Source organism: Taeniopygia guttata, chromosome 1A, assembly GCF_048771995.1.
Source record: "Taeniopygia guttata chromosome 1A, bTaeGut7.mat, whole genome shotgun sequence".
Classification (NCBI taxonomy): domain Eukaryota; kingdom Metazoa; phylum Chordata; class Aves; order Passeriformes; family Estrildidae; genus Taeniopygia; species Taeniopygia guttata.
This window is the reverse complement of record NC_133025.1, coordinates 45,219,840-45,234,075: the sequence shown is the minus strand read 5'-3', so window position 1 is coordinate 45,234,075 and position 14,236 is coordinate 45,219,840. Positions and strand designations below refer to the sequence as shown.

Below are 14,236 nucleotides of genomic sequence, written 5' to 3'. Positions count from 1 at the left end.
TTAGGTTTGTAAAGATGAGCAAGCCCTTAACTATGATGACATATTGTTATGCTGATGTTTCTTAGGGGAAAAAAATTCCTTGTCACAAGATTTTTATACTAAAAATGTAAGTATGTTCAATTGTGCTTTGCAATATTTTTCTCCTATGTGTCTTAATTTAAAAGTCTAGCTTCCATCTGGGCCATTAATTTATGGACCTCAAATGTCTGCTGTTTGGGCTTTCATGACTAGTGCCTTTTTAGGGTTTCTATCCTGAAATTTAGGACAGAAATGACTGTATCTTGGATGTAGAAACATCTTGGCTGCCAGACTTTCTCACTGTTACCAAGCATCTTTTCACATTTAGAATTTATACCAAATCTTGAGAGACTGTTCCTAAGGTGATCTTAGTGTAACTCTTACTCATATTTACCATGATTGCTCTTTTTTCCCAGATGCCCATTTTAATCCTTTATTTCTTAATGTGTTTTATCTTGCTTATTTCAGATGTTAAATGGTGTGTTTTAGTGTAGTTTTTGCTGTATTCTATCATGTTTTTAAAAACATTCAGAAACCCTAGATTTATCAGGGGAATTCTCATTTGGCAGCCAAATTATTTTTGTCGTAAAGTGGATATTATAAAACTCTTTGAGAGGAAGCATGAAACTGAAATAATGGGACAAAGATCAAAGCCATCAGCTACACAGAGTTTCTTGTGTAGAATCCTTAACTGGCAAAAGGGAGCCGGCTGATGGCATATTTTTTGTACAACTAATGAAAATTTCTCAATAGGTTAAGCCTTCTAATAATTTGGAAGATGTACTAAAAACTCATTTCAGACTCGTACAGAGTTTGCAGCAATATGTTATATGTATGAAATTTGCCCTTTAGAGCTGGTAATTTGTCACCACCTTAATCTTCTGTCCTGCAACCACACACAGGATCAGTCCTGTTTATTTCAGTACTTATTCCCAAAAAAACTGTGAAGTCTCATTGCTGCTGAACTTTCTCCAACTTTTTAATATAGATGCTCTGATCATTTTTAGCAGTACTGTTTTATTTTATCAGTACTGAAATTGAATCTCACATCCTTTGATTGGCCTGGTGGAATATCTGCCTTTAAGTGTCTGTATTCCTTTACCAAAATACTTCTAGATAAATATAATAAATAAAATCCTGGTAAGTTAGTAGAAGTGGTAAAACATTTGTACATTTTCACCAAACTCCTTGATATCTCATTAGGAACTTTTATAAATTCCGATTTGTAATTAAGATTATATTTTATTCAATTATTTGGAATTTACTCACTTTATATGTACTTTAAAATCACTAAAAACTTATTTAATTAAAATAGGGGGGGTTTTAAGAGTTTTAAGTGAAGATCAGAGAATGCAAGATACAGAAAATAAATGTGTTGAACAGGAAGGAACAGAAGGAGAAATAACAGGAAAAAATCAATAATTATAAAAGAGGAGTGATGTATCAAATGGAAAATAGCATGGAACTTACAGAATTTAGGTAATTTACTGAATAAAGTGAAGTAAATTATCCAAAATAAGAGTCAATCAGCAAGATTTATGTGTTTTCTGGAAAACTTTAGCAGTGTTTTCCCCCTTCCAACTGCAAGTAGTTAGGTATCATGTTTATATAATATGGCCTGTGGTTTGCGTATTACTTTGCTATTTACTCACAAGGAAAAGCACCATTCATTAAACAACCAGAAGCATTTTGTTCAGTGTTATGGGCTTTCCTTACACAAGATCCATCACAATAAAGAGGACTGCTATTGCTAAGATCGGGCAGCTATACAGTACAAATGATAAATATAAAAGCTGTTTAACATTCTAGTAGACTGTAACCTGCAATAATCTCTAAAATTATAAAGCACTTCAACATTTTCATCCTGTAGGGTCAGTTCTGAACACCTGTGACTTTTTAGAAGTTTTTAGCAGAAGTTTTACTATCAGGAAAGTAAATATCACCCAGAAGATGACTAATACAAATCTCAGTTTCTTGTTTTTGTCAGTGTACTGCAAGTGATGTCTGCTTTATAATGGAGAGGATGCAAGGGGATCAAATATATATATTAAAAATAAGGATATTTTCATTCAGAGCTGTGAAATCTCCTTAATCATCCTGCAGTAGGGTGTAGCTGTCAGTTTGGACAGTCTCAACTCCCTTTCCCCTGATATCTGTGGAAGAAAAGATCCTGTAAAAATCAGACACAAAGTCTGTTGTTTATGAGGTTGGCATCAGCTGTTTTCTAACTACCTCACTGTTCATGGGTTTGATGGGATTTCTGTATCATTATATCAATGCTTTCTACCCCCTAAGAAAGATGAAACAGGGGTCTGGGATTGATTCACCATTTCCAGGACCAACTGTGTTCAGATACTTGCAAGCCAAGTGACATTTTCAGCACAGACAGGCAGAAATGAACAGCTAACTGGGCTGTAAGAAAATCATGTTCAGTTAACCCTCATTTAGATGAGCTGAGCAGTTCCTCCTTGTTTAACACATATGAAATGTCTTACACTATTACTACACAAAATGTCTTACTCGATTAAATAAAATCACTACTACTACACAAAATGTCTTACTGATCCACTCTTTCCATCAGGATCAGGAACGTCTTTTTCAGGGAAACGTCTTACTGGTAGTTTCTTCTCAGTGAAAAATTTCATTCCTTTCTTATCTCAAACCTGGTCTTCACTGGAGAATCATAACAGCAATTACTTAACTGATCTGAAGAATTTTTTCCTCAGCAGTCTTGCATGGAGAAGAATATTGGATGTTTCCTGTGTATGCCTTCATTTATCCAAACCTAATAAACCTAAGTATTTCCATGAAAATGAATCATCCAGTTTCTCTTTTGGGATGATTTCTTTCCTGGAAAGTCAGTCCTCTGGTTCATGAAAACCACCCCAGCCCCAGCCTGGACTTCTTGCTCAGAGCTTGGAATCAATTGATGTTACCAGCCCTTGCTGCTGCTCTTACTGCTTAAGATCTAATTCAAAGTATTCCTTGCTGACCACACATTGTTCATTAAGACAGAATCTTATCCTGATGCTCTCATCCTTTTCTTTATTTATTTTTTTACTTAATACAATAGATAGGTAGTTGTAAATATACTGGTATGTCACTGAAATACAAAAGGCTGTTTTATTTGGTTACAGATTTGGGGGTTTTTGCATTTTTGGAAATAGGCCTAACTGGAGAAATGTGTGAAGTCTGACACTGGACAGTCCTGTAATATAGTTACCAAAGAATACAGGGAAAGGTGGAAAAGAAATTTAATTTTTCTCCTGGAACATGAAAAATACAGACTAGCAAATAAGTTTTTTCAAGTTTGAAAGAGTGCTGTGCTTCCATTCATCTAAAGGAGGTAAGGGAAGATACTTTATTTTATATTTTTAAAACTTCGGCAAAAGTTTTCCATATGAGAAATTGAGCTATTATAGTTAGGTTTGAACATATTGGTGTCAGAAGTTACCCTGAGGTTTCACCCAATAATATCCATTATATTTCATTCCAATGACACCACTGTATCACTTGCTGCTAACACAAGGAAGAGAAAATTTAGAGATGTTGATGTTTGAAACTGCTGATTATGCAACACTGGATAACAAAAAATAATTACAGATAGTGCAAGTTTTTGTTTTTATAGAATGGTATAGAAAAATAGTAAAGCGGAATTAATTTCTACAATATCCCAAGAGAGCAGTAGCTTCTAAAGAAAAGCAAAGAGGAAAATAAGTAGTTTTGTAGGAACAAGTTATTTTCACCGTGTCTACCAAAACCAGATTGAGCATCTTTACAGAAACATTAGTATATTTTCCACTCTATTTTTATCCAGAAGACTCTATTCCTCTCTAGGCTCAGACTTAAGTGTTTTGCTTTTGAATGATTTCATAGTTGTGGTAGGTTGCTCCAGTGGCATGGCCCACTTGCTTTAATCACTATACTGGATTCCAGATTGGTAAGGAATAATTTTATTCTATTCTGTAATTCCAGTATTCTTCATTTGCTGAGATCTGTAGTACTGTGCATGTGGAAAAAATGCAAAGTACCTTGAGAAAGAATGATTAAAAAAAAGTTCCAAATTTGAAAGTATTACAAATGGCATTAAAATTATATTTGAGCCCCCCAATAAGTTTATTTTGAATTGCCTTTTATTAGTTTATTTTAGCTGAAGAAAATATATTATTAAAATTTATTTTGACCTCTAAAATATGTAATTTATTGGATAGAATGTGGTCTTTTAGTGAGTAAATACCTGTTGATATATCCATTATTTAAGTATTACAAAATGTAGGTTTATTTATCAAAAACAAAACTGGATGTATCAATAGTAAAATGCTTGATTTCTTGCACCAGATTGGAGAGCAACTTGAAAATGCTGATTATTCTAGAGCTACCTTTTTTGACATCCTGAAAGCTCTCATTTCATTATTACCACCTTCCATTATGTTATAGATTCATAGGTGAAGACAAAATTGTAATGAGTGAATCTTACCATATTCTAATGAAAAAATAACTATCAAAATTATGTACCACCAAAGGAAAAAAAATTAATCAGGGTCTCTTTCTGGCCTGCCCAGGTTCTGCTGACTACAAAAAAAAAGCAGTATCCATTCAGGAACATGCTTAATCTTGCTGGTATTCTGCCACATTTTGCCTGAAATAACATGAAAGAAATAGAATGGATGAGAGAAAATTGTACAAAAAGCAGCTCAAACCCCTTTGACTGGTCTGGGTGAGGCTGTATTGAACCCCAAAGCTGTGGGCAGAGTTCAGGATGTTGAATCAAAAATATTTCAGGCTGAACTTTCCAGAAGCATGGATTACTAAAGAGTTACATTTTTCTGTACTTGTATTTGGAGTTTGTAATTTGTTATGTATTGGTGTTATTAATACAGATACTGTATTAAAACATTACATATATATATAATACTGACATAAAAAACTGTCATAAAACAGGTGCATCAAGCTAAGTCATACAGCCAGCTAAACTCTGCTATTTTATCAACTGGCTGAATTTTGATAACAAAAATCTAAAATGTCCTGGTTGGGCTTGCTTGACTGTCTCCCTCGAGGCGGTCAATTGAATTTTCTAAACAATCCACCTTCCATTATACCCATTTGCCCCATCACAAATGAATGGATAGAGAATTATGACACATCTTCATTTACTGACAGGCTTTTGCATTGAGACCCTTTCTACCTTCCTGCTGATGAATGTACCACACATACATACAATGTAATGCTGGAAACATATGCATAAAAGCTATCACGTTCAGGTTAATTATAAACTAATTAACAGCCCTTCTGGCCTTTGCAGAATACCATGCTAAATTAAAGAAATAATTTGAATAGGTAATTATGCATGCTATTATTAAAATAATGAGTTGAAGCATCTACAAGATTTTACCTTGACAAAAATGTGATTGCTCAAATTGCCACTGACTAATACATAGTTGGGAGGAACAAACTTTTTTCTTTTAGAAAGAAAAAAGTGTAGTCCCATTGTCCACAAAAGCTCATTAGAAATAAGAAAGAAATTTGGAAGATCTCCAAATGCAGGATTATGAAATTAAAGAAATAAAAAAGTAATTTCTTGGAAACATTTTTTAGTGGATGAAAATATGCAACATCCAATGTTGTTTGTGAGGCACTGGACTTTGCACCATGCTGGCAGTGATTGTCTCCCCACAATGCAAATTATAACTGGGGACCAAGTAGTCACTGTCATGTGCAATTCTGCATTATAGCACTTTAGATTTGATTTCTACAGCAGCCTTGAAAACGTTGCTACTGACAAAACGAAATGTATTCTTTCACAGTCTGGCTTTTCAGTCTGCTTTTTATTCACTCATGCCCATAAATCACCACTTTCTGTTTATAAGGTTACACCAACATCTTTATTCTAATAGTATTGAAGCCAACCATTTATGAAAATTAATGGTTTTCATACATAGTATGAACATGTCTGAATTACCCAGAGGGTGGTTAAAATACAGTGTTATTGTATAAAGTACAAAGGTATTAATCAGTTTCGTGATTTTGTTGCCTTTTACAAAAGCCAGAGGCAATTGAGGCTGCAGAGTTGCTCAGTCTTGAGTTGACCTCTAGGGGTCACCTGATACTTTCTCTTATAAAGCAGTTTATTTAATTATTTCTGAACAACCCCAAAAAAATAAGACTTCTTGAACGGTTTTTCACTTTAAGCTAGTGATGGCACACTCTAATTTGCATATGAACTCTTATTTGTTCAAATCTTATACAGTCTTTCCTATCGTGTAACCTAAATTTTCCCCTCCACATGTTAAATGAGTTCCTCAGTCTTCTTTGATTAATCAAAATATATGGCCTACTTTATGACATGCCTTTAATTATTCGCAGACAGTTCTTGTTATGTCACTTTCCTCCGGATGGAAATTGGTTAGATGTATAAATCCACATAGATCTTGTTTTGCAAACACCTCTGTTCAGCTCCAGTCTACTCAGCTCGCTTGGCCAGAGCACATCCTTTTAAATACTGTGTCCCTCGACAATTCTCTGGTCTTTAATCACTGTCGTGTACTGCATTGCCATCTTGCTCAGTGTTTGCCTTGTGCTTTTCCAGAGTGAATGAAAACTAACCTCTGAGCCTAAAGGGAGCCCCACAAACAAGGAGGAGGACGAGGCCAGTTTAGGGGGGAAATTAAGAGAGATGTTAAGAGGGGCAGTAGCCATGAGAATCCTGAAATTCCCTGCCGGTCAGTCAGGTGTGACCACAGAACAGCGAGAGGTGATGTTGTTCTGCTGAGCCCAGGAGGAGTGTGTCTTATTGTCTTTCCTACATACAGGTGTTCCTGGGATAGGAGACAGCGTCCTTAGATCCTGCACCTAGCCATAAATTGTCTGACATTCCAGTATCGTCATACAGAAAAATAACACATTTCTCTCTTTTGTAGCCATGTGAAATATTAATATAGGATAAATTTATATTTGATCCTGGGAAGAGAACTAAAGGTCACTGTACCTTTGCTTTGCATTTTTTATGTAGCAATAACTTCTGGCCATAAAAGATAGGAATTTTCTGAATCATTAACGTTGGTTTGTGTTTGATTAATGCCTAAAATTTAAATTTTTTTCTTAAAATAATAAATATTAATATTTTTCATTCAGTGAATATTCTATAACTTTGAAATTCTTTTAATTGATTCATGACAAGAAACTGAAATCCAAAACTATTTAATGGAGAAAGTATTCTGAAAATGTTTTCAGAACATAGTCTGCACATATAATATGACCATATTTATGGTCATAGACAGACATTTGTTTTGAATTCTCAGGCAAAAACAAAATACTAGCATTTCAGTTTAAACTATTCCATTCATTTTCATGTGAGATCAGTATCCATAGACACATTTTATAATAATTTGTAGTCTACTGATTCCTCTGATTCACCATGGTATTTGTTCAGAGGAACCTTGTAGTAAAAGACTGTAGTAAAAGACTTTAAGGGATTCTTTTTCTTCTTCTGGGAAAACACAGAAATCTTACTTATAGATCCTGTGAGAAAGTAATTGATTTGAAAAGACAGTCGAGAGCTTTGTTTTTGTTTTTGTTTGTTTTTAAAGAAGTTATTAATATGGAATATTTAATTTTGGTTTTAATTTTTTTTTTTACTTATTCAAAACACAATATTGATAAACCACCTAGTAAAGATACCTTTTGATTCTCTTCCAACTTTCTTCTGATTACTCTATAATCCATCTCTCAATCTGCTTGTAATATCTTGAGTAATTTTATGCTGAATAGTCTTAGAAATAGACTGTGTGTGTCTAATATTTAAATAGTTCAAATATAATATGACCACCATTACAACACAGTGATTACTTGCAGCATGGCCTTTGACACCAATAGCAATAGTCAGTATTTAGATTTTTTTAAAACACCTATATGCATCTTACAGTGACATTAAATAGATATTTGAAGCCATATATTTCTTGTTGGTATACAATCTGCATGCATATGCCTGCATTTCTAAAGTCAAGTTTTCTTTCTGTTAGAAGCTGCTCATCTCGTGGTACTTTTGGACAAACTATACCATCCAGCTCAAAATTCATTTCCTCAAGTAGCCTTCTTTCTCTAACTCTCTGGGAAGCATTTATTCCTTCCTCTCTGACTTCCAAGCTTTAAAAATGGTACATTTTCAGGAAAAATAATAGAACAAAGCTACTTCTATGACTTTATGCCTCTCTTTTCTACATAAAGACCACCAAATGGAGGTGTCTCCCTATTTCACTTCAATATCCCATTATTTTCCCTTGTCCCAGTAAATGCATGCACATTAACATTCACATACATCCCCTCCATGGGTCTGTGCTTAATTATCTCATTACTAGGAAACAAATATTCTGTCCTATAATTCTGAGGTATTATTCCACTTTATACATTTCTTAATCAAGATTAAGAGCAGATTTTCACTCTTTTTAATTGCTTGGCTTTCTGATCACATATTAGATTATATCTTCACTCACTCTTTATTTTATTTTCTAATTAGTCAAAGGTAGAATAACCATTGTAGTCACAAGAATAAAATGGATCCATGTATTTTTCCTAGATTTCTTTGTTTCTTTCCATTAATCAGATTATACTTTATGTTCATGATAATATTCCACATGGAATACTAAAGACATTTCAAACTATATTCTACAGTTTTCTAGATTTTTTTTTTTTTTTCCTCCTTCAAATCAGGTTGCAATGTTGTTCTTTTAGGGAAATTTTGCTCTCAGAGAAACTGACTTTACAAACATTCCATGTTTATAAGCACATTCCATGTTTATAAGCACCACCAGCATCAGTAATTGACCAGATCAGTTCTTGACACATCATTCAAAGGCAGGCTAAGGGGATTTGTAGTTACTCCATGCCTTTGACACCCAGTTATTTGTTAGTTCTCAGCAAGCAAGAACCAGATGTTGTTGGAGTCTGTATGGACAAGACCTCTGTGTTCATTCAGTTGATCTTCAGATATTAAATTTATTTGATTAACACTTTATTTCTTTATAGACCTAGGAGATTGTCCCGGGGGGTGGAGGGAAGGCATAATCTATGTTTGCCATGGAGAATTTTTCCTCAAACCCCAGCACACCATAGGACTAGCTCCTGCAGATACTCTAGTGGATGCAGAAGATACCTGCACTTATCTCTTTGGGTCCTACAATAACTGCATGCCCAGAAAACTTTATTTGGAACTTGCCCTTTCCAAAGGGTCTGTATAGTCCAAATTTATCAGCTTCTTTGAAATTCTCTCCAACACTGGACAATTTTAAAAATAAAAATCAAAATAAGTTAAGGAATATTTTGAAACATGGGCATTTCAGTTTCGTATTCTGAGACTGGAATTAAAATATATGTATAAAGACAACTCTGATTGTAGTATAATAGCTAGATTTCTTTCTAGTCGTTAACTTTTTTTTTTTTTTTTTTTTTTGTTAGAAAATTTAAGCTTTCAGAAGTGTTTATTCTATACAGCAAGATCCTATCATCTGAGTGCTGACCTAGAGCTGAAAATAAAGCCAGCTTGGAGGACTAGCTTAAATTTCCCATGAGACTTCCCTGCTTAAAACATCATTCTGTTACCTTTCTGTGTTCAAAAAATGACAACTTCCTTTTTCTTCCTTACTTTGGACTTTAGTCCCTGCTCCTTCTGAGCCAACACAGCTGTTCCATCTGTCTTCAGTTAGTGTATTCCTTTGTATTCCCTTTGTCCTGATTTGCTGTAGCCCTGGTGCAAGTGTTGCTGTCTCTGTTGAGTTATATAGCATGTGCATTACCTAAGCAGATTTTACCAAATGCAGAGAATTTCTGTGATTCTTGTTTGCAACTTTCCCTTTCCACGTGTCCCTTCTCACTTGTATATGACCAGCTACAGGAACCTATATTCACCAGCTATAGGGGTGTTTTGGCAAGTATAATTTACTAGTAAAATTTTCAAAAATCCAGGTTCATAATCGCCTCTTCACTAAGCTTCTAAATGTCTAAAAATGTCTTTTCTTTCACCATCTTGCTAGAAACCTTCATCCTTCCCTAGGACTTGCACACTTTTTTCCTTCAGGAAGGGCTGCTCTAGGCTGGAGTATGTTACAATCAATAGAGGTAATGAAGTTTATGGCAGGTATAGAAAACAGCCGGCACATCCACTATGCTCTGCCATCTTCATATTGGCCTCATGCTGACAGCCTTAACTGGTTCCTCCTCCATCTCAGCAATTCCATGTAATTATTGCTCCTAACTCAGACAGTTGTTAATGGATCACATCCCACCTATCCTAAAGATCTGATTTCAATTTAAAAATGCAGATTACAAAATCCAGGACAAAGCAAGTTCAGACTGTGTTAAAAGTCTTGTTAATTGCAGGGATAGAGATGTGGATACCCAAGGTAAAGTCTTGGAAAAGTATAGACAAATCCATAAACATCATTCAACATTTTAAGGAAATGCTGCCAAAGCATCTGCTTTGGAAAGATCTGATCATGTCAGAATAAAAGTGACACTGACAATTTAGGTGTTAAAATTTAAACTGCATTGACATGTTTTGAAAAGATGAAAAAGAAATGTTTTGAAATGGACATTTTCATATTTCCAGCCTCATTTTTTTGAATTCTGTTCAGGAAATCTTGCAAAATGTTTATATTTTCTCCTGATTCAGGATGAAACTAAACTTTTGTATTCTGTTCAGTCCTTCTCCAGATGGGCTACATCAAATCTTTATAAACACCAGACTGTGTCTATAAGATTTTATTGAAACAATGGAGCTCTGCAAAGAAGCAGAGAGTACTCAGTTGAAATCAAAATAATTTTACAAATCTCATTCTAAAATGTGCTTTGAAGCTAATGTTTACAGATCCCCAACATTATTTTGGCAGGAGTAATTCGCTGAAATCAGTTATGATATAGAAATCTATATCTCTAGTTTTCATTACTACTTTATGCATTCCTTTCAACTCTTAATCAGCAGTTGATCTTTGTGATTCATAGGCGAACACTGCTGCCTTTTCTCACACATGTAGCAGTGCATTCAAAGTCAGCACTATCTTGTGGTTGAGTCAGTCCAACCAACCCGCTAATGTCGCTGAGCTTGCGGCTATGTGCATGTTATTAACACTCTTTGTAACCAAGAGAACCATTTGTGAATATGGTCGTTTACTCCTTGAAAGACTTGCTTTTGAAAAAATGCAGCTTAGCAGTAGTTTGAGATCTAATTAATGCTCTGAGGGACATACACTCAGAGCCTCAAGCATGATTTATTTTGGTGCTCAAAGCCATCTATGCTGAAGTTCTGTATAAGCGCATGCAGTTGAACATGCCAGACGAAAAGGCTAGTGAATTAGGTTTCTACATTTAACCAGTGTGAGGTCTCTGAGAAGTCTGACTATGAACTTGTATGCCTGGGAAGTTGTATGCTGGATCTGCAGCTACTGCATTGTCCATTCCCTGCTACTCCTCTTGCACAGGCTGAAAATTATACTGAATTTCAGCACTGTGACATGTCCGTGTAAATCTGCCCAGAGAGAAACACTTAGTTTTTCTTCCACTTTTTCATTAAGGATTTTATTTAATGGAAGACAGAAAGCCTCCAAAGGCAGGATTGAGGCCTGAGGCTGATGTCTTGGATAGATCTGCTGGGAGTGGGACAGAAAAATGCAGCAGGCATTACTAACCACTTCCTCCCCATCAATTCACCTGCTGTAACTGAGTAAAATTTTTTGACCTGGTAAAATGTTTCTTCCAGTCTCCACTGCCTGAGCTTGTCAGATAATGTGCTCAGCCATCAAGTGTGTAACTTCCTCAGGGAAGCAGAGTAAGAGATACGAGTCGCCATGGGGGACTAGACTAAATGTGCAACTCTGTCCTCTGACATTTTGTAAAGTTAAATTATAGGTGCATTATCTTTTGTATTTAATTTTATTTATTAGGCAGCGCGGGTGCTGCTAAACGGGATGCAGTCACTGAAGTAAATAATCCCGTGGGATGCTTATTTGTTCGTATTAAGGCAGGCATTCGAGCTCGGATGTGATTTATGTAGACAATCGTGTTAAAAAAAAAAAAAAAATTAAAAAAAAAAAAAAGGTGGCTCTGCCAAGGGAACAAGGCAAGGCGCTCGCCAGCCGGCGGCGGGGACGGAGTTTCGCCGGCGGCTCTCCCGGTCCCTGCGCCGCCGCGGCTCTGCTCGGCGGCCCCCGGCAGGCCCGGGGCGGCGGCGGCGCGCGGGAGCGGCCCGCCCGCGCGGTGGGCGCGGGGGCGCAGGGCCCATAACCATAGTAACGGCGGGGCCGGAGGAGGCGCCGCGGCAGCGCCCGCCCGCCGCAGCCGGGACCGCACCGAGCCGCGGTGAGCGCGCGCGCGCGCCCGTGCGCCCCGCCCCTCCCCCCCGCGGGCAGCGCGGCCCGGAGCGCGCGCGCGCGGCTCCGGGGAAAGCGGGAGGGGGCTCGGGGGGGCGCGCGCGCGGCGGCGGCCGGACGGGGAGGGCGGCGGGGGCTCCGGTGTGCGCGGCTCCGCGGCGCTCGCCCTGCCTGACTCACCGCGGGGCGCGGGGAAGATGCTCAGCGCGGAGGGGTAGCGGCTGCGGAGCAGACGTCGGGGCCCCCTCTCTCCCCTCCCTCCCCGCCCCCGCCGGGCTCGGCAGCTCAGCCCGCCGTCGCCGCCGCCGCTCCTAGGTGAGACCGGGGGCCAGGGGAGGTGCTGGGCGAGCACGGGGGGCCGGGCACTGGGCCACCGGGCACCGCCCCCGCCCCGCCGCGCAGCCCGGAGCGGGCGCCGTTCCCCTCCGGCCCCGGGCGCAGGGAAGCGCCGGGAGCGGACCCCGGGGGACGGGCGGGCGGGAGCCCGCGGCGCCTGCGGTTGTTGCGTTCGCAGCATTATGTCAAGCCTCGCCGAGCCCAGCCGGAGCCGCTGGGGCGAGCGGCGGCGGCGGCAGCTCCCGCCCGGCGGCGCTGCGGGACTCCGCGCTCCGGGGCGGGCGGGGGTCCGCGGGGAGGCGGCCGCGGGGCAGCGGTGGGCGGCGGGCGGACGGAGTTGGAGCCGCCTGACGGAGCCGGTGCTTGCGGCTGGTGAGTTCTCACCGGGCCGGCGTGGCCGCGGGAACAGGGCGTCCCGGACAGCCCCGCCCGCGCCGGTGCGCTCCCCCCGAGCCGTCCGGAGCGGTGATTAATCCCAGGGAGGGGGGAGCGGGACACCCATCTCTTGTGCCGCACGGGAGGGCGGCAGCGCGGCGCGCAGAGTCCGCAGCAGCGGCTGTCGGGGGCGGGGGCTGTGTCCGTGTGCGCGCTGCAAAGCTCTGCTTGCTTGGGTCTGGTAACTTGGTCGTGGTGTGCCCTGGTCCGAAACTTGCTAAGCGAGGTCTCGCCTTCGTGGCACCGCTGGTTGTCCGCTCGGTATTTCAGGAACGCAAGTTGGGCGAAGTGTTACGGTTGTGGGGGAAGGAAAAAAAAAAAAAAAAGAAAAAAAAAAAAAGAAGAAAAAAAACAAAAGGAACAAAAGGGGTGAAAAGCAGAAGTGTGTAAAGATCAGAATGATGGTTTATGTTTCCGTATCTCAGAAGAGACTCGTGTTTGAAAAATACACAGTAACGAACGAGTATTGTACCCTACGGCGAGAAAGCAGTATTGTTATTGGGAGACAAACGGTACCTGAGAATTTAATTTGGAATTTAGTTTGCTGCACACGTGCGGTAACGTTTTCCTGAGCATTTTTAGCATGTGGAGTGATGCATGTTTCCATGTGCCTCGCAAAATTCTTTAGCTGTGGGGGCAGTGGCAATGTGTGCCAACATGCACAAAATCAAGGTGTGCTCCATACCGTTAAGAGCAGCGGTGCTAATGAGGAGGGCTACAGTGTCCATCTGTGACAGGATTACTGATAGAAGGTATCTTATTTTAAAGAATGTTTTAACTTATTCCATTAACGAGGCACAAAATACTGTTAGACCCTGCCATGATGAATAGTAACTTGTCATTTGAATGCACTTTAAGGACCAATTTGTCTCCTCTTCTGTATATGCTAAAATATAATATATAGTTACCTGCTAGGAAAAAACCTCAATGGAAGGTTGTTCATATGACTATTTTTCCTGTATAAATGTGATCATAAATTGCAAGCACTCATGTGAAGTTGATACTTGTTTGCTCAGTACAAAGCCTTGATCCTGTTGTTTATAATTAGGATAATGAAATAAAGCTTCATTCTGATGGCATTCTAAAAATTT

At 39.3% G+C, this 14,236-nt stretch overlaps 1 protein-coding gene across 19 annotated transcripts in view; it reads left to right on the top strand.

Moving 5' to 3' along the window:
* ANKS1B (ankyrin repeat and sterile alpha motif domain containing 1B) overlaps nt 1-14,236 on the top strand; it is a 404,826-nt gene that overhangs the window by 305,451 nt on the left and 85,139 nt on the right. The window contains exon 1 of one of the 19 annotated variants that reach the window (XM_072923251.1): nt 12,452-12,689. The exons of 16 other annotated variants lie outside the window; for them this stretch is intronic. The gene's annotated coding sequence lies outside the window, so the exon portion shown is untranslated. Of the gene's footprint in view, nt 1-12,451; nt 12,690-12,723; nt 13,083-14,236 lie in introns of those variants that run through there. 2 more of the 19 variants (XM_072923253.1, XM_030262213.4) reach the window with 2 other exon arrangements.